The sequence below is a fragment of the Chroicocephalus ridibundus genome, chromosome 5 (assembly GCF_963924245.1).
Source record: "Chroicocephalus ridibundus chromosome 5, bChrRid1.1, whole genome shotgun sequence".
Classification (NCBI taxonomy): Eukaryota; Metazoa; Chordata; class Aves; order Charadriiformes; family Laridae; genus Chroicocephalus; species Chroicocephalus ridibundus.
Window position 1 is genome coordinate 73,354,871 of NC_086288.1, and position 19,968 is coordinate 73,374,838.

Consider the following 19,968-nt stretch of genomic DNA (forward strand, 5'->3'; position numbering starts at 1 on the left):
CCTGCTGGCCACCCTGCTTTTGATGCAGCCCAAGATACAGTCGGCTTTCTGGGCTGTGAGCGCACATTGCTGGCTCACGTCCAGCTTTTTGCCCACCACTGCCCCCAAGTCCTTCTCAGCAGCGCTGCTCTCAATCCCTTCATCCCCCAGCCTGTGTTGATGCCAGGACCCTGCACTTGACCTTATTGAACCTCATGAGGTTCACACAGGCCCACTTCTCGAACCAGTCTAGGTCCCTCTGGATGGCATCCTGTCCCTCAGGTGTGTCAACTGCACCAGTCAGCTTAGTGTCATCCACAAACCTGCTGAGGCTGCACTCGATCCTGCTGTCTATGTCATTGATGAAGATAATGAACAGTACTGGTTCCAACACGGACACCTGAGGGACACCACTTGTCACCGATCTCCATCTGGACATTAAGCCATTGACCACTACCCTCTGGATGCAACCATCCAACCAATTCCTCATCCACAGAACAGCCCACCCGTCAAATCCATATCCCTCCAGTTTCGAGAGAAGGATGTTGCGGGTGACCTTGTCAAAGGCCTTACAGAAGTCCAGATCGATGACATCTGGAGCTCCTCCCTTGTCCCCTGGTGCAATCACTCCATCATAGAATGGCCACAAGTTTAGTCAGGCAGGACATGCCTTGGGAAAGCCATGCTAGCTGTCTCGAATCACTTCCCACTATGTGCCTTAGTACAAGGTCTAGGAGGATCTGTTCCATGACCTTGCCAGGCACAGAGGTGAGACTGACAGGTCTTCCTTTTATTTTTTTGCTCAAATACAGAGACGTTATTATTATTTTTTTAAGGATGCTCCCACAGTAGTAAAATAATTGTCACAATTCACAAATAAAAAATAATATCTGCAAAACTGACACTTTAATTTGGCATTTCCATATACCCATGGATGTTCTCTTAAAGATCCAAGAATGAAATATAGTGGTTGTTTCTGCTTTTTTCCAGATCATTAAGGAACAAGTTAAGTAAGATTTAAGCTAACAGTAGCAGTAAGAATGCTCTACAAGATTTACACCTCCTCATAGCCATGAACGCTGGTATTTGTCTTTAATGCAGTCCAACAATTTGAAATTCCATACGTCTAAAAATGGGTACAGAATCCATCCTTGCTGCAAAGTAAAAGCTAAACTTTATAGTTAAAAATATCAGGTCTTTATAATGTTTTATTTGTTGATATAATTACTCCTACAATGTGGAAATCAGAATGCTGCTTTCAGCTCTGTATCTCTTTTTAGGACAAGGCAGAAAAGCCATTTAAAGCTTTCATTTTGTATAGATATGAAGTGAGAAAAGGAATTCGGAAGTCCTTTTTGTATAAAATATGCAGTTTAGTTTGGTATTCTGTGACTGAAATTGTAGTAACTTGAACATGTTTCTCTGATTTATATGCAAATGACTCAAATTCATGTTCTAAAGCCTTAACAGTAGTATGTCATTTAAACGTACCCATGGGATATACCACTATCATTATACTGTCATTGCATAATACCATATTTTATGCAGTAGTCTGAATACTAAAAGGTAAGATGACCTCCATTAAAAATCTATTCTTGATTCTTGATCTATTTTTGATTGTAAGCAAACAGTTATTTAAATTTTTGATGCCACATTCCTTCCATAAAATATTCCTTTCCCCTTAAAGTCAGGATCTTGGCAATAGAGACATTAAAGATGCACCAAAGATAGAAAAACTTTCGAACATTTCAGTCTGATTTATCTAAAACCAGCATTTACCCCTGTCCCCAAAGTTCTTCAAAAGCTTCTTGCACTTCCCGAGGGTTTTTTTAAAATTATTTTTATCTTCCCCAAGCAACGCTACAGGCTTGGGGAAGAGTGGCTGGAAAGCTGCCCAGCAGAAAAGGACCTGGGGGTGCTGGTGGACGGCCAGCTTAACATGAGCCAGCAGTGTGCCCAGGTGGCCAAGAAGGCCAACAGCATTCTGGCTTGTATCAGGAATAGCATGGCCAGCAGGAGCAGGGAAGTGATGGTGCCTCTGTACTCGGCACTGGTGAGGCCTCACCTCGAGTACTGTGTTCAGTTCTGGGCCCCGCTGTACAACAGGGACATTGAGGTGCTGGAGCGTGTCCAGAGGAGAGCTACCAGGCTGGTGAGGGGTCTGGAGACCAGGTCATATGAGGAGAGGCTGAGGGAGCTGGGCATGTTTAGCTTGGAGAAGAGGAGGCTGAGGGGAGACCTCATTGCCCTCTACAACTACCTGAAAGGAGGTTGGAGAGAGGTGGGTGTTGGCCCCTTCTCCCAGATGAATAATGACAGGACCAGAGGAAATGGTCTGAAGTTGCAGCAGGGGAGGTTCAGATTAGATATTAGGAAGAATTACTTTACTGCAAGAGTGGTCAGGCACTGGAACAGCCTGCCCAGGGAGGTGGTTGAGTCACCATCCCTAGATGTGTTTAAGAAACGTCTAGATGTGGCACTTCAGGGCATGCTCTAGTGGCAGAGATTGTAGGTTGTTTGGTTGGACTCAATGATCTCAAAGGTCCTTTCCAACCATGAAGATTCTATGATTCTATGAGGTGAATTTCACTGTTCTTTTCCTTCCTTCCATATATACCTCTTGCGTTCGGTGCACTTCTGCTGAACACTTCTTTCCTTTGCAAATCTACACCACTACACATCACAAACTAATTAGTTACATTGCTGCAATCAGTCTATAGCACAGCTATTCCCTGTCATTATCTGTCAGTATTCTGCCTGCTGTCATTGACTTGGGATAAAAGTTTTTTGAAGAAATACAATTGTGTGTGTGCACGTGCGCATGAACATGTAGGAGGTTCTTTTGTCCATAAAACAAGGCTTACATTAAAGACAGAGTAATTTTAAGAAAAATCTTTCAGATAAAATGTTAAAATGTTCTGTACACCTAAAAATATTCAGTATTTTCCTTGGAGCTGCAACTACTACATTGAGTAGGTAGTTTGACTGTTGCAAACTCAGCTGAAGTGCAATGCTAGATTTGATGTGCTCTCACTTCTAGACAGCTTTGTTAAAATACAGTAACTTTTTTCCAACGAAGGAAAACCAAAAATATGGTGCTGTTGATTTTATGTGAATGTTCTTAATTTGCCTAATGAATGCAGCCTAATGAAGACTAACTGTTAGAATCTTTAGAATATTTTTACACACATTTTTCACTTCACCATTTAATGCAAATAAGCTTGTTAAATTGTCCTCCTAAGCTGACAAGGGAGGGTTCAAGTTATCATAAACAATTAGACAGAATAAAAGGATATTTAATTTTTTATTCTGTATTGGACAGCAGTTGTTTATCTTCTTTAAAAAGAGACTGAGTCTCTCAACTTACCCATCCCTAGTCATGTTCCTAGATCAAGATAATATCCCAGTTTCCTACCTCTACAGATAGCTTCTCACTTTTCTTTTTTGTTCAAATAACCCCACTCAAAGCAACACCTGTGTTAGTAAGATTCAGTTTCCTGCATAACCTTGACTTAATCTTAAAGGATTCTTATCCTTCTTTTTTAAAATAATCAGATAACAAAGTAAAGCATCCTAATTTCGCTTTGTTGTGCCCCCTATGTAGTCAAGCCTACTGCAAAGTGGATATAATGAATTGCTTTTCATTTCGGATAATGGACAAGCCAGAGTAAAGCTGTTCTCTCTTCTTGGGGATGTATAAAAAAAAAAAGATATCCCAACTTAGATTTGAAAATGTAAACTTCCCCAAATAGCACTGATTAAATTATTGAGCCTTCTTGCCTAATACCAATCTGTAAAATTTACATGCTGATAGCAGGCCTAAAGTGTACACTTAAATATTAGAATAATAGAATCATAGAATTGCCTAAGTTGGCAGGGACCTTTCAGATCATCTAGTCCAACCATCAACCTAACTCTGACAAAAACCATCACTATATTGCTTGAATAAGGGCTGCAGTCCTAATTTTGGGCTGCAAACACACTCAGACATTTTTAAATCCTGAGGCGCCTATCTGGACCAACCTGGTTTTAGCCTACAGGTTGGCCATCACTGCCTTTGGCAGACAGACCTGCCCTTGCTCCGTCTTCTCTTCCAGCTGGCCGGGCGCCCGCCAGCTCCAATCCAAACCCACTGTGCTCCCAGCAGAGACGATGGCATTAGCTCAGGCACTCTGCCTTCAGATCAGTGCTGGCGGTTGTCCACTTACCACAGAGACCAGGAGGAGCAAGCACGGGCCAGTCTCCGAAGACCACACGGACACACTGTAAGCTGCAAGAAGATGTAAACATCTGCAAAGGGCCATACTCCCAGTCTGGAAGAGAAAGAGAAATTTGGAAGAGAAAACTTCTGAGGATAACAGTGCTCAGCTGAGACTGAGTACCTAGTGTCTGCCTTTGCCTATGCGTGGACACTCGTACATATTCTGCAACGGAACATGAACATTGAGTTTTGAAAGGAGCGCATCTTGTCCCTCTGGAATGTGAAACACTTAAATATTTTGCTTGTTTTATTGTCAAGCTGTCAGGCATGATGTTTAGAAGTACCTGCTGCAACCTGTATTGTCGCACTTCACTAGTCAAGATGCATTCCTGAGGGGACCACCAAACTGTACTTAAGAAGTGTTATAAATAATGCTGTTTAGTAGATTTCATCAAGAACCTCTTTAAAAGCAACACCACAGCATCTGTTAAAATGCTTTCTGGGAATAGCTAAGACTTACAAGACTATTTTGCTATTTATACTAGTATTACACCTATGAAACCCCACTGCTTTTATTTTCAATTAAGTTATAACTGCATAAAATCCAAGAAAGCCAGAGGTAAAATCTAGCCCTTGGTATTCAGGCAGGAAAGACCTTAACTTTTCACTCAACACATTGACTGGTGTATTCTGTCCTCAGCTACTGCTGAATAATTAAAACAAATACTTAATAGTGAATGCTTAGTATTTCCTTGCCAAAATGCTAGAGTATCTATCTTTAATAAAATTACACTGATAGTTGTGTCTCATCTGTTAAAGAAAAATGTCTTGTCTTTATTTTATAATAGTCATTAAGAAGAAAAAAAAAAAAACCCAAAATAAAAACATACGGAAATGAAAAAAGGAAGCCGCATCCAAATTCTGTTCCACAATAGACTGAAATAAAAGGAAGACTTTATGATCGGTTTACAGTGCGGCATATTTGCTGGAATACAAACGCTGCATGGATGCAATGGTTATCTGTTTAAATTGTTTACTCCCTCCAACACTTTCAGATCATAGCATGTATTGGGTTGGAAGGGACCTTTAAAGGCCATCTAGTCCAACCCCCCTGCAGTGAGCAGGGACATCTTCAACTAGATCAGGCTGCTCAGAGCCTCATCGAGCCTGGCCTTAAATGTCTCCAGGGATGGGGCCTCCACCACCTCTCTGGGCAACCAAATACAGGTAGTTATATGACTCTTACATATGCTCATGCCTGAAGTAGAAACTAATCATCATTTTATTAATTATAAGCATCTGCAACAGTAAAAAAGCCAATCTAACTCTGATTTAAACAAAACTAGGAGGCATGTATTCTCTGTCCTCCCCTTTGTCCATATGAAGCTCATTAGGTGAAACCTCTGTCCTTAAAGGGATGACTCGTGGTATTAAGGGTAAGAAAGGCGGGGCTCTGACACTACAAATAGGCGAGAGTATTGTGTGACACTTACAGAATTGAAAGTGAAAAAAGAAAGGGCTCCACGGAACCTGCTTTCACAGCTGTTTAGCATAACGACTGCGTAGTACAGCCCGCTACTGCCGAGCTACCCAGGAACAAGGTACTCTGCAAACCTTGAAGCACTGTAAGATACATTAGCTCCATGCTGTACTAACTAATTAGCTTTGCTTTTCAAAGTTTTTTCGGTAGGGCTAATTAGTCCCTACTCTTTTACCTCCAAAGCAAGCCAGTGTGGTTCTCTCAGGCCACAGGAGTGCGGATCTCCTGGGAAGGAACACCAGTTGGGTGACCTTGTCCCATCTGTCTCTGGTTGTAAAGAAGGCTTTACACCGTCAGAGAGACATTATGCTCAGCCTCTATTTATGCTTCGCTTGCGTGAAATTATTTGCAAATTACTCAACATAAAGAGGAATGTTAGGCAGTAAAGGAAAACCTTTGCAATTCGGAAAATATCAGTATTCTGACACCCGCATCCACTGCAGTTCTGCCTTATTGCATGCCTGTTCTGTGCACTGGAATAACATGGGTCACGTAAATGAAACAATGCCGAAACAGTGCTAATTCACAAATAATTTTCTAGCAACCCCTCACAGTCTATCAAACTGTTATGTAACTCCATTGTTGTTTTGTCGCCTTTTTTTTAGTTATTCTTTAAGTTTTTGGGGGGTGGTGGAGAAATGGGAGTTATGTCAAGGAAGTTGTCTATCTTTTTCCAATCAAAATTTCTGAAGATATCATTATTTTTGACTGAAGATCACATGTTGGATTGTACAAACATTTCTTCATTAAAAATAAGCACATATGCCCATGAAAGTAATACTCGATTTAGTGTTATCTCATGTAATGGAGCAGTTTAGCCAGTGAATTAAATCACAGAGCCAACCGATGGATTGGCACATTATTTCAATTTAAACAATTTGTCAAACCCTAGCATTACTTTTATTTTTCATATTTTCTTCCAATTCCTATCCTCTTCATATTTATTAGGTATTTAGTAGAGGTTGAAATTAAAGACAAAAATATGATTACTTACAGCATAATTTTTTGGTTTGGTAACATCTCCTTTACTGCCACTAACAGATCGTTGCATTATTTGGTTTTGAATGCGTTCTCTGTCATCTCTTATCTGCTTTAAGATTCTCTCTCATTGAGCCTGACCTTGGATGCAGTCAAGTGGTAAAAAATAAAATAAAGTGGAAAAAGCTAGTGGAAGCAAGGGGAATAGACAAGGAAGGAAATAAATAAGCAAATTTGTTTTTTTTCTTCTCCTTTTAAAAAAATGCTGCACTGTAATTTACAGCATCTATAAATGATCTTCCTGTAATTATTTACATCTCACCACTGATCATTTAAATAATCTATAACCAAGGTCAGTTTTAACATGTAGCAAAACAATCGAAGGCTTTTAGTCATCAAATGTTTATTTTCCCCTTAAATAGAAATTGTATGTTGCACACTGGAAAAACACTTTACGTTTGTTTTTTTTTCCTTTTTTACTTCAAGCTGTCCTTGTTTTATTTAGCAAAGTGGTGTGACTTTAGTGGCGCTTTAGAAGGTTGGAAACAAAAGAAAAACAGGAACATTCAACCTACTGATACTTTAACTTTGGTCTTAATCTAATTACACATCTCATGTTATTTTTAGTGGCGTAAAAAGATAATGAAGCTTATTTCTGAAATAGGTGCAACAACACGCTGGATAAAGGACTCAGGAGAAAGATGGAAACTGCAGGAACAAAACCACTTAAAAAAACTAGATGTAAGGTAAAGAGACTTTGGCATCCGCCCTGTGGAAAAGAGGTGTCTGAGGTGAGCAGCCTCCCCAGGTGGCATGAAGGGCTGGCAGCCAGTACGTTAGCCCAGGGCAGAAGTGCACAAGTTAAACGGCAACTTACTCACTGAGAAAACACTGAACCGGCCGGGTCCATGAATTCTTCTTCCCTCCAAGAGCTGAGCACCTGGAATGGGTGTCAGGGAGGCATTTCCCACCCCGAGTAGAGGAACCACTGCTCTTGCCCTGTGCCAGGAGATAGCGCCAACAGCATATTGCCAATATAGCTATTGAACTACCGGAAACACCAGCCATACATCAGTCGTCGAATTAGAGCAATTCAGCTATCTGTAGGATTTTCGGTGGTTTTATGGAAGGCCCAGGGGAGTTTTATATTCACTATTAGTCCATAAAGCTTTCAGATACTTTACACATTTTACACATATGAAATGTATAGTTGCTTTTGTGATAAAGGAAAAGAATGCAAGTACCATTACAGAAAGCAAGCTCTTTCCTGTTTGTGGAATCGTTTTATTATTTTTTTAATAAAGAATTTAAATCTAACCATGTTTTAAAAATGGACTTTCTTTTTAGAAAGAATCAGTATATTCCTGAAATGCAGCTGGTTTTCCATTTCTGTATGCTCTTGTAGATAGCGCAATACTTCAGTAACCTCAAAACCAAACCGTACCTATCTACTTCACCGCAAAGAAGATCTGGAAGACTCTGACAGGTTATCCAGTACGTAAGCAATGAAGCAACAGGTATAAAACCAGCTGTGCAAGAGTACAAAATTCTCACGTATAGCACTTGTAGTTGCATTAGGTACTACATGCAAGTGTTTAATTTAACATTACCTATTTCGAAAGCCAGGACACAGATTCATTTTCGCCATCCTGCTTTTTGGCAGTGTTTTATATTATTACCCTTCAAATCTCAAGGCAATCTACATGTGAAGCATTATATTCCTGACATGCAATTATTGTGCTATAACTATCAAAATAAGCTGTCTCTCTCACTGTTGTAAGAATAATATGGAACAACACTCAGCGCTTCCCACTGATAAAATAAAAAAGATTGCCATTACTGCATTCTGTCATTGCCAGACAGAACAAGTGCTACGTTTTAGAAACTGCAGTTACTTGATGCTTTATACACCATGTTATCAGCTTTAGTAGAACTCAGTGTTTGAATGTAAGTGGTAAAATATTACTATTGCCACCTTAACACAAGAGCTCTGAGAAAATAAACTTCATTGCCAAAAATTTTTTAACTTTGGACCTGAATTTCCTCTCCTTAAGAAAAGAACAAAAACCTACATTTGATTCAACAATGAATTTGCCTGAGTGCACTTCCAGCACGTGAATTTAGTTCAGCAGGGAATATCAGTGCATAAAGTTCATTAACACATGATAAAAAAAATGCATATATATTTATAATTACGTATAATACCTGACATCCATCTGTGAGAAAGATGAGTGCACTCTAGAGCTATATGGAGAAGGATTAGTTACACAATATTGGAAATTAAATAAGCAGGGCCTATAACAGTGTCTTGTTTAACCTAGTAAAATTCAAAATAAGAGGGGAATTAAAGGAGTAAGTCAAAAGAAATATTCATGCTTAGCCAGCAGCATGAGCAGAAAAGCAAATGGAAATAAAATAAAAATGAATAAAAGAAACTGGAAAATGAAAAAATGGTTTGGTGTCCGATGCAGCTATTCAGCAGAAATAATGAGAAAAACAAGCCAAAATAATGGCGTTTTTAAACAAAGATGTTAAGCTAACTTTGATTTTATAGTGAGAGGGGTGGTGTAACATTGCTACCTGTATGCCTGGGAGACTGGATTCTGCCACTGAGTTGTCCTTTTCAAGTTCTGTACCTATAATCTGAACTTCAACTTTGTGTTTGCAAATTTATTTGTGAATTTTACATATGGTGAAGGACAGTAACCTTTAGCCATAACTTACCTTGCTGTAGTAGAGAGATTCGCCTTTTCTGGTTATAAAAGTATACACTGAATCTCCAGATGTTTTCGGATGAAACACCTAGTCCTGAATAAATCCCTTGGTGAGTTGTAAGAGCATCCATTGTCTTCAGTCACGTAAGTTGTCTTGCCCCCTGTCTGTGATACTAAATTGTTTCTGTGACAACAGCAGCGATTGCTTACCGGGGAAGAAAAAAAGTCCTTCGCGCACATTCATATGAGTGGAATGCGGTGCAGTGAATTCAGTGCTCTGCACAGATGAACAGAGGAGGACCTCTGCTGCGGAACAGAACGGTGTGGCTTTTGATCATCGATTATTTACCTGCATCCTGACACAATTCAGTTTTAAGCATAATGTAACTGAGATGCAAATTCAAAGAAAATATACGAACCAAAGTGCCCCAATTCTAAATTAAAAACTTACATTTCATATAAATAAATCTCCTTAAAAATGTTATGCAACCCTTTGACCTTTGGACATAAATGTTAGCTGCTTAATTCACTAAGTATATTGATACATGACCATATAGAAAATACCAACATCTATTTACAAGCTCACCTAGTGACATTGTAGCTTTTTTTTTTTAATTCAACATACAGACTGTAGATTGGAAGTGGAAGATATACATGAAGACAGCATTTTGCCATTTTTTACCCCATACAAACCGGCTTTGGCAAAATCCAGATTATCTAGAGTTGCAAAAAGCTGAATTTCAAAAGCTATTTTTAGTTGATTATATCCAGGTGTCTTGAACAGTTGTAGGTTTTGATTGAAATGGAATTTTGAGTGGCATTCTGAAAAATTAGGCTTCTTATTTAGACGCTCAAGTATGGATTTTCTTTACGAATGTCCGTCTACTTATTTGACATCTACCTACTAAATAGCTTTAAATATATGAGTAACATATCTTCTCATTTTCAGGATAATAAATTGAAGTTAAACCCACAAAATTTATTTTAGGCCTACATAGATCACTGTGCGAATCCACAGGCTTCCTCTAAAATTTAGGAAGCAAGTATTCTTAAATTGATAAACTAGTTTTCCAGGCACCCAGAAGATTAAAATAATTTCTAGAGCAAATTTTAAGATGTAAAGAAAAGCATATGCTATAGGAATTTTTCAGATGGGAAAAGCATTTGACCCTTGGACATCAAAGATTGCTCTCCTGAATCTTCAACTTTAAGATATTGTCTTTCCCCTTTCGCTTTAGTTTTCAGCTAAATATTCTCAGATTCTTCCTGTAGTTTTTTAAGTAGGTGGTTCTTCATGGCTACTATAACTTGATTCCATCCCAAAAGATATGAAATTCAATTATTATTATTATCATTATTGTCTAGCTACTCCAGTTTTGCATAAAATTTTAAAGAGTATCAGCACAAAGAAACACCCGTAAAAACCAAGGCATTAGCATTGAAAGAGGAAATACAAGACTGGAGGCAGTTTATTAGGGAAAGGTACTCAAGGGTCTAATTAGGGAACAAGCCACAATTTAATGGATGACTTCTAACAAAAAGGTCTGAACACCAAATCAGTGATATTGTGCTACCAGTGATAGCATAATATTTGGGAGTCATTATGATCACACGGGAGGAATAAAATATGCAGAGAACGCTGGATTGCTTTGAATAACAGAGAAATAGAAATAAGATAAAATTCAATAACTTTGAAATAATGTGCAAAGGAATTCCGCCAGCAGACACTGTCTCATCAGATGAAAATGGCAAAGGAGAGAGAGATACGTATATTAATTCTGTGACCCAATTTGAGCTGTGATATTTATTTGGTCTTTGGCTTTGGTTTCACTACAAAGCAACTGTGTACAGGCAAAGAACAGACAGTTTCAATGTTGTGACAGTAAAGTACAGAGGAACATTTGTTACCTACAGAAAGGTTTTGATTACCGGTGCTGTTTCAGAGGGGATCCAGCTCCAGTAATTTTCCTGTAGTACGAATTGAAGACTGCTGCGTCAGTCTTTTGTACCGTGACAAGTCTGAGATTATGATTTGCAGCTTTCAAATTTCTGGAGACTGGTCATCAAGAAAAGTGGATCTGCTTATGCATTATATTTAATACCACTGAGAGACTTCACACTTGGTTTTCCTCTAAGAAATTATGTATACTTCTTCCTTTTTCAGAGAATTTCTCTATCTGTATTTTCTAGTAATTTTTTGCAAATTTGACATAAATACATAAAATATATTTTGGGTGGATAGTACTATGATTGTAAGCTTAGGGCTGGAAGATGATTCCCAGCTCATTAGGAACAGCATTTTTAATATGATACAAAAAACGTGCGTGCTCCATTTAAAAATTATTCAAATTTCTTTGGTGATGTTACTCATGTTCAGGGCTGTTTATTCAATCGCTCTGCTGTGATGGTTGCACATGTTTTGTTTCCACCTCATTTTCAGCCTTCTCGACCAGACTGATATTGTCAAGACCAAAACCAAAAAAAAAAAAAAGTAGTAAAAAATGTCATTTATCCTCACAGCTGGTTTAAGATGTAAGCCTAAAGTGCAGACAAACATTTTCTAGCATTGTTCTTGAACATATGTAGGGAACTTGGCAAAATTGAGAATCCAGGCAAGGATTCAGACAAGTAATGCCACTTCACGAGTTACTTCTCATGATTTCACAGTAACGGATCAATTTATTGTGTAGTGCCTGTTGTATTTGGGCTTTGCTTTGCTGTGTCTGCAGAGTATTCTCATGACTGCTAGGGTCTGGACATCTTCTGGAACGCAGAGTAGAAAATTAATGCACCAAAGCACGATGTCCTAAGGCAACACTTTGGTGCATGTGTGAGACACGTCATATGATGTTTATCAAGCAGAAGTTTTCAACTACATCATCATAGTGTGCTTGCACTTTATGTTTTCATCAACAAAAGGGTTTTTTTAATAATTTCGTGCCTATTGACTACGCGGTTCTTTAGCTTTCTGAATGTTTAGGAAAACATGATTTCATTAAAATACTAAAACTAAATATAAAACATCTAGGAGAAAACTATTATGGTTTAGATACTGAAAAAAAAAAACAATATTAGAATTATGGTAGGATTTAACTACCTAAGATAATCAGCCCAGACTAGTCTTTTACCTTTTGAATAACGAAAACAACAGAATCTTCATGTAGATGTATTGTTGCCAGGAAGATGATGCAACAATTCTGTTCCAGATCGAAGTTCTCTAACTCTTCGGCTAGCTACTAGTTTGGATGCCCGAGACCTTATTGTAATCGATGCATTCTGAATGTATCTAAAGAACTGAAATAACGGGACACATCAACAGCAGTAGATTCACTTAAAAAAAAAAAAAAAAAACAAAAAAAAAACAAAAAAAAAAAACCCACAAAACAAAACCAAAAAAGAAAAACCACACCAAAAAACCCTAAACATGAAAATTTTAGTGTTATCAGCATGATGTTCCATTTTTGGTTTAGATTAAATCATTTTAGGGTTAATTTAAAAGTATTCCGGAACATGCAGATAAGAAGCATCCAGAACTTTTCTCTTTTCTCTCATGAGTAAACACCCTAATCACTATAGAATTAATCTGTTGTCTCACTTATCAGCAGTAAGGAAATTTGATTTTTTTTTGGGGGGGGGGGGGGCGCGGGGAATGAGAGATGTGGAGAGGTCTTAATTATTAAAACATTTAATCTCAGCTGTAAGTAGACTTTTATATCCCAAACTCCAGTATAATATGCAAATTCTGGAAGAGAAGAGAAAGAAATTGTTCATCTCGGCACCCACAAAACGAGGTGTTTTATGCATATAGAGCTTTGATGTAGGAGAAGGGGGTGGGTAAAATACAGTTCCTACCTCATATTATTTCTGATTGCATTGTAACAATTCTTGCAGCTATCTTAGAGAATGAAACATTTCATTGCTATATATAAAATGATTATAACGAGCTTCTCATGTGTTGCATAAATCACCTGACTATGAGTTCTACGATATGTTAAAAATGAATAATCTTGCATTATTTTGCTTGAAACATATATATTTATTGTCATATATATATTCAGCACCATTATTTTCTTTGTGGATAGACACGTACTTTGTTATTTTGATTTAAGTTAAAGAAAGATCCATTTCAGAATTCAGCAATTATAGATGTAGACTGTTCTTTGCTATACTTACATATTTTCCAATACAAATAAGTCTAAGCAATAAATGCCTCCAAAACCATGACAGCTCCTGATGTAAATCAAGGTGCAAGATGAAAGTTATAAACCAAGTGAAATATGGAGTTGTCTGAGCTTTTTACTGTTAGGATGTTAATAACCTTTCATCTTTAGTGCCTTTTTGCTTGAAATATTTATCTTCCTGTTTTCACTTGATAATGTTTGCAGCCTTAAAGGTTGTTTTTTTGTTGTTTTTTTTTTTTTGTTTGTTTACAATATGTTATCAGTGCAGAGAAGGGATTGTTTCTCTGCTGGCAAAGACATAGAAAATGAACTATGAACATAGTATGATTTCACCTTATGGAGCTTACTGACACTGGGAAGCAAAATTTACCCTATTGCTATTTTATCCCTTTGCAAGAGGAAAATATATTCCAAAACTGGTAGCAACATAATTCACATATATGGTTTGATTAATGAAAAGATTTGACACAAAGCAGCTAGAGCGCTAATGAAATTAGAAAGAACTAGCTGCCAAGTTTTTATACAAATTGAAGTCACAGTTTCAAAGCGTGGGAACTGGATTAGTCTGGTTTTAAGTCAAGGATAGTAGAAAACCTGGAATAGTAATCATAATGAAACATAGGTATTCCAAGTTAGGACTGCTCACTGTGAGAGCAAGAATGGTGAATTTTCATTGTGTGTTACTTACCTAAGGAAATAAGTATTAATATGAAGTCAGAAGTGCAGAAGTCAAGCACTCAGGGGCAACCAGAATTTCCACTGTGAATGGAGCCACTCCAACAGAAAGATAAAGAGAGATACGTGTACCTTAGTCAATCAAAGAGCACCTTTGAGACATTTACAGGAGCCAGATGAGAAAGACATAATTAGCTAAGGCGAAATAGAGTCATACAATAAAGCATACAGTTTCAGGTAGCAGAACTATGTGAAGCAGATTTGGAAAAAGACAAAAACCACATCTTTGGAATACATCTTCTGTCTCAGAAGACAAGGCTAAAATATACTTATTTTGTTTATTAAAATTAAGCAAAATTAAGATCAAGGGGGAAGATGACAATATAAAGATATTTCTTCTTTAAGAATATAATGTTAAGCACTAGAGTAGAGGAAATATTATTTAATTCAGAGATAATCTTAACATAGAAAAAATGGTTATGTTTTGTCAAAGAGTATATATGGAAAGAAGATATTAGCTGCCACAAAGCAGTCAGGAAATTTCTAAGACAGCTTTAAATATTCTAAATATTGTCAAACACCTGAACTGGACTGAGCTAAGGGTCATTATTTTCATTAAGTACTCACTTTATGCAGTCTAAGGGGACACAAAGCTAGAACTGACTATTCAAGGGGTCCGTTTCAAGTCGTGAGAAACTCTTGGACCACTAGGCTTACCCCTTCTATTTGACAAGCACAAGACATGACTCAGTTCACGTGTTTATGAAGATCTGCGTTGAAACTGGGAATAAAGCTGTCAGAAACATGCAGAACCTCCTGGACTACCACTGCTTTTAGATTTAGTTCAAGGTTATGCTGATGACATCCACATAGGCTAATCTTTGGGGAAGAGGCAGTTCATGCCGATTATATCGCAGACGTCTTGGCTTGGGACTTAAAAATGGATCTGATGGGCCCCTCTTTTGCTGGTTCATACCCCGCCTCTACCAACAGCTACAAAGGCATATGAGCTGCTTTATAATCATAACTACAGACTATGTGAATTGGTGATAACTGCCCAATTCCTGTAGTTACAGAAACTTCCATATTTAAGCATAAAGTAATTTCTCTATTTCCAGGGTAGAGAGAAAAGTGTTTACCCAGTGATCATAGGCATTGTAATACTTTTGCAGTTTAAAAGAACTACGCTGCCAAAATATTTTTTCAGTTTGCTGCTCCGTGAAGTTATTTCAATTTCTGAAAAATTCTAGAAACAGATTTTTGAAAAGAAATCTTTATATTAGAAAAACGATACACCTATGTTTTTCCAAAAGTATTTTCCTCGAAAAGACTGCATTTTGGGAAATTAACAAGAAAATTACTGTTGTCTACTCTGAAACAAATCTTTTCTTAAGCATCTACCTCAAGATGTTGTATAAAGTGCTTCATTACCACTATGGAAACAATCACAAGGATTTACTGCGTTGTTAGACTGCTGGGGGGTTTTTTCCTGTATATAGTGTGGTAAGTGTACACCTGATGTTTGGGAAAGAATTGTTTGGTAATATAATGAATAAATTATTGCAAACAGTGCCATATATTTACTCTTGTGGGTGTAGGAAAGGAAAACATTTCAGTATGAATTATTAAGCCTGTGCTTCCATATGCTTTTATTTAAAGTCTAAAAGCTTCTTTTTATGAACTGCTGTGCTTCACTTCGGGACAGCAAATCTACATTGTATGTTTTTGTTTTCGTCAACACAACACTTGGAGAAGCAGAGCTTAACAAAACCACTTTCAGTGCAATCCAGAGTCACAAGGTGAACTTACATCGTGTCAATCTCTTTTTTTGAAACAACCTTCAGTAGAGACGTAACCTACTTTCTAACAGAGAACAGCATTCAAGTCAACATTATGGAATAACGAGACTTGCTAAGCCCATTTATACACCTGTTGAAAGGAAGGAGAGGCGTAAACACATTGTAGGTGAGTTTTAAGGATGTGTCTGAACTTTTCCACATTTAATGCTTAATCAAGGAAAACTTTCATATTCTGGAACTCGGGAATACCAGCACGAGCTGTTTATATGAACAGACCTTAGCTAATCCCTTGGCAACTCTAGTTCCTGTTACTCCCTTCTTCCCTTTGATGTTGATATGCGAGTTTCAATTCTCTTACACTGGGATTATGACACAATCCAGTTTCTTACTATCCAAGATGCTCAATTTCAAATGGCAAAGCACTCGAGTGACAGCTCTAATCAGACCCAAGAATAAAGCTGGATTACCCAGCTTCCAGACAGAGTAATTTACACTTATGAAATGAAGACATTCAGTCTTTCACCTACTCACATACATTATCTGCTAGTGAGGGAGACTTATTCTATAACAATTTCAGTAATAAATTCTGCACGTACAAAATCAGTATTCTATCAGTATGAAGTAAAAATATAGAGAGACTATCACAGATAAAGTACGGAGTTAGTAACTAGAGGAAGGTCAAAATGGTAGAAGTGAGCGTCATTTTACTGTTTATATCTGGTTCATCTTGCTTATCTTTTGTTACACTCCCCTCCAAATATGCTTGTACACTACACCGTTTAGTGTGTGCGTATATATATACACACACACATTCCCAAAATATAGATTGCATTGTATTTTCTGTCTAGTTTAAGAGATCGTAGGAAGCTTAACTTTATATGTGAAGGTATTTTTGTTGGGATTTTTTTTTTATGGTGCCTTTTTTTTTTTTTTAGCAGATAGTAGTTCCCCAAAGCTTAAGGGAAGTTCAACATTAACTGACAAGGAATTCTAGGAATGTCTTTTAATAACTTTTAGGAAAAAAACACTCCTATCCTATTCTTTCCTTCCATAGTTTTTGTAGCTTCTTTGAAATTTTTGTCTGAATTTTCTACTTTTAATGTATGGCTTATGCATTAGTCTATTAAAGCATTTTTTTGGACCAAGCTCTTCCATCAGGAAACATCTTTCCACCAAAGTTTTCTACAGAACAGCACCAATTTCAATGAAATTCTGTTTTTTCAGATCAGGAATTTTCTTGTCTGTAGAAAGCTTCTTTCCAGTGGTGTCAATAAGATCAGTCATTTATTTAAATACAGCCGAAGGAGGAGCTTCAAAAGAATAATTTGCAGTCCTTTAGCTCTAACCTGGGAATGCACGTCCTCATCTGGGAAATGGAGACATGACTTACAGACTCTTGTCTAAACCAGACGGAGAAAGAACTTCATGCTCCTTCCATATTCCAGATGAATACCATAGCTTAGCGGTAGTAATTATATTCAATGGAGATACTTGTTTTCTGTTTTCCGCAGAATCAATGTAAAAGTCTTGGTCTTTGCTCTGATGCAGGGTGAAAATGCTTAAGTCTCCTTAGCTTTCCTTCCGAGGTCTATGGGCCCTAATTATCTCCTCACACAGCGCTGTGGCTTCTTTAGAAGGAACGCGAGAGCACAGAATGGTTACGGCTCCTTTGCCAAAAGCCCTCAGGAGGGAGGAACCTGTGCCACACCAGCAGTCCTTGCTCCGACAGTGCAGTAGTAGCTTCATTTCCTTTCTAGCAAGCATTTTTTTCTCCTGACACAGTTTATGTGTCTACCTGACAGCTACAGTTAGGTCCATTAAACTAGTAGTGTTTTCCAGCTACATTTAACTTTTCAGAGGAATTTTTATACCTGTGGGAAAAGAAGTTTGTATACCCAAATAATAATTTACATTTGATGATACGTGACGTATTCCATATTGCTGTAAAACAATAACGAAACAGGAATAAATGTAGGAGACAAGAGCTAAGGCTTGGTAACAATGACAGCTACTGTGACATTCAGAACCGGAATATTCACGCCTCACAATGATGAATATGAGGAATATTTATACCTCACAATAGACCGAGTAACTAAAATGATATCCACAGCCCACAAAACTGACTGTCTTCAGACCCTTTTTATTTTGTGGGTAACCACAGCTTCCTATGGTTTAATTTCAGTTTACATTTTAGCAGAAACCTACCCAAAATTCCTGAGCTGCTTGTTAGACCACTTGTCAGATCTCTAGCTGGATCATAAACTTTCGTTCTCTTTTTTTTTTTTTACATGGTTAGCAATTATTTTTCTAACATCTTATGATTAATTCTTTGAAATCAATTCAGAAGCCTGCAGCAGGAGTTCAACAAATTGTAGGTGTATGTAATTTTTTATTGTAAGACAAGCGTCTCCTCAAGTAGTTTTCTCCCCAAGGGATTTGCAGTGTCTGCAAATTTCAGAGGGACTTGACAATTTTGCAGCAATTTGTAAAACTTCTCTCAGGAAAATATAAACAATAGTTTTAATTATACGTCATAGCAATCTGGTTGGAATTGTTTTAGTTGACTTTAATTAATTCAACAGTAACAACTACCCAAGAGAATTTGTTGGGTTCTGAGAAAGATAATGCTTAAGTTCTGCAATCCCACTCTTTTTGGAGGTTGCTACCCCCGCCCACAGCAGAGCTCTGAAGACACTTAGAGAACTTCAGAGCATTGAATTGTCATAAAGAAAATGTTTACGGACTTCTTTTTAGTGTTATAACTTCCTAATCAGCCAAGTATTTGCCATATGAACTTGTAACCTTAAATCAGGGTATTCATTGGTTTTCAAAAAGTTTTCACAACATTCACCAGACCAGTCATCTCAACATTAAGGGTATCATGTTGGTCATGCATGATTTCCCCTTCATAAATTCCCTTCACTTGAGGAGGTTCTGGTGAAATGCACAGTTTTCTGGGGGAATAGGTTCACGCTCAAGAGAGAAGTTAACGACTCCTACTTTTGCTTCGCTTCTGCCCGTCTAAGTATGGCAACAAATAACATTGATTTGATTGACCAGCTGCACTAAAATAAATAACATCTCAGAACTTGACCAACTGTTGGCAAGGCTAGCACATGGACAACAGAGATATTCAAGCATCATTCACCATTATTTTGAAAATTTTGGTAGGCTGATGCATGGATGAGTCAAACTGACTCAAATCCTTATCTGGAATACCACTGTTCTTGTCTAGCCTGCTTTGAAAACATTTATCTGGGGAAAATCAGAGTTCTATGAGTTATACTGTATTTTTTATTACTTCTTAATTATAACATAGTTTAAATTGCAATACAACAATTTGCTGGCAAAAACGTTATTTTCTTCTACACTGGCCCATTAACTTTTTTTCTGTTACCATCCCATTTATATCCACCCACTGTTCACTGCTCAAGTATATTTCCTGACAGCATGTACTTCAGCAAATACAATAAACACATTGTAATAATGTGGAATTAATATTAGTACTGTCAATCTCTTATATTTGTGAATTTCTGCAATGACATTAAATTAAAAAGTGTCTTGTATACAGGTAAAAAGGATGCAAGTGAAGATTTCTTTAATTTTTCATCACAAGACTCATAGAAGCACTCTGGAAGATGGGATCATGATAGTACTTGATTCAAAAACACTGACAGACAAAAATTTTTAATATATCATGGTATGCAACTAAATATCAGTATTTCAAAAACTTATTTATAGGAATAGACATTAAACAGCAATAACGTAAAGCAAACTTCTGGATAATGGGTTTCCTATAAAACCAACAGGCAATGAGTAGCCTATGTCGCATTAAATGATCTGGCTTCTCCAAAGTGTCGATACTTCCCATGTAATTATACAAGAGGATTTAAAAGACGTT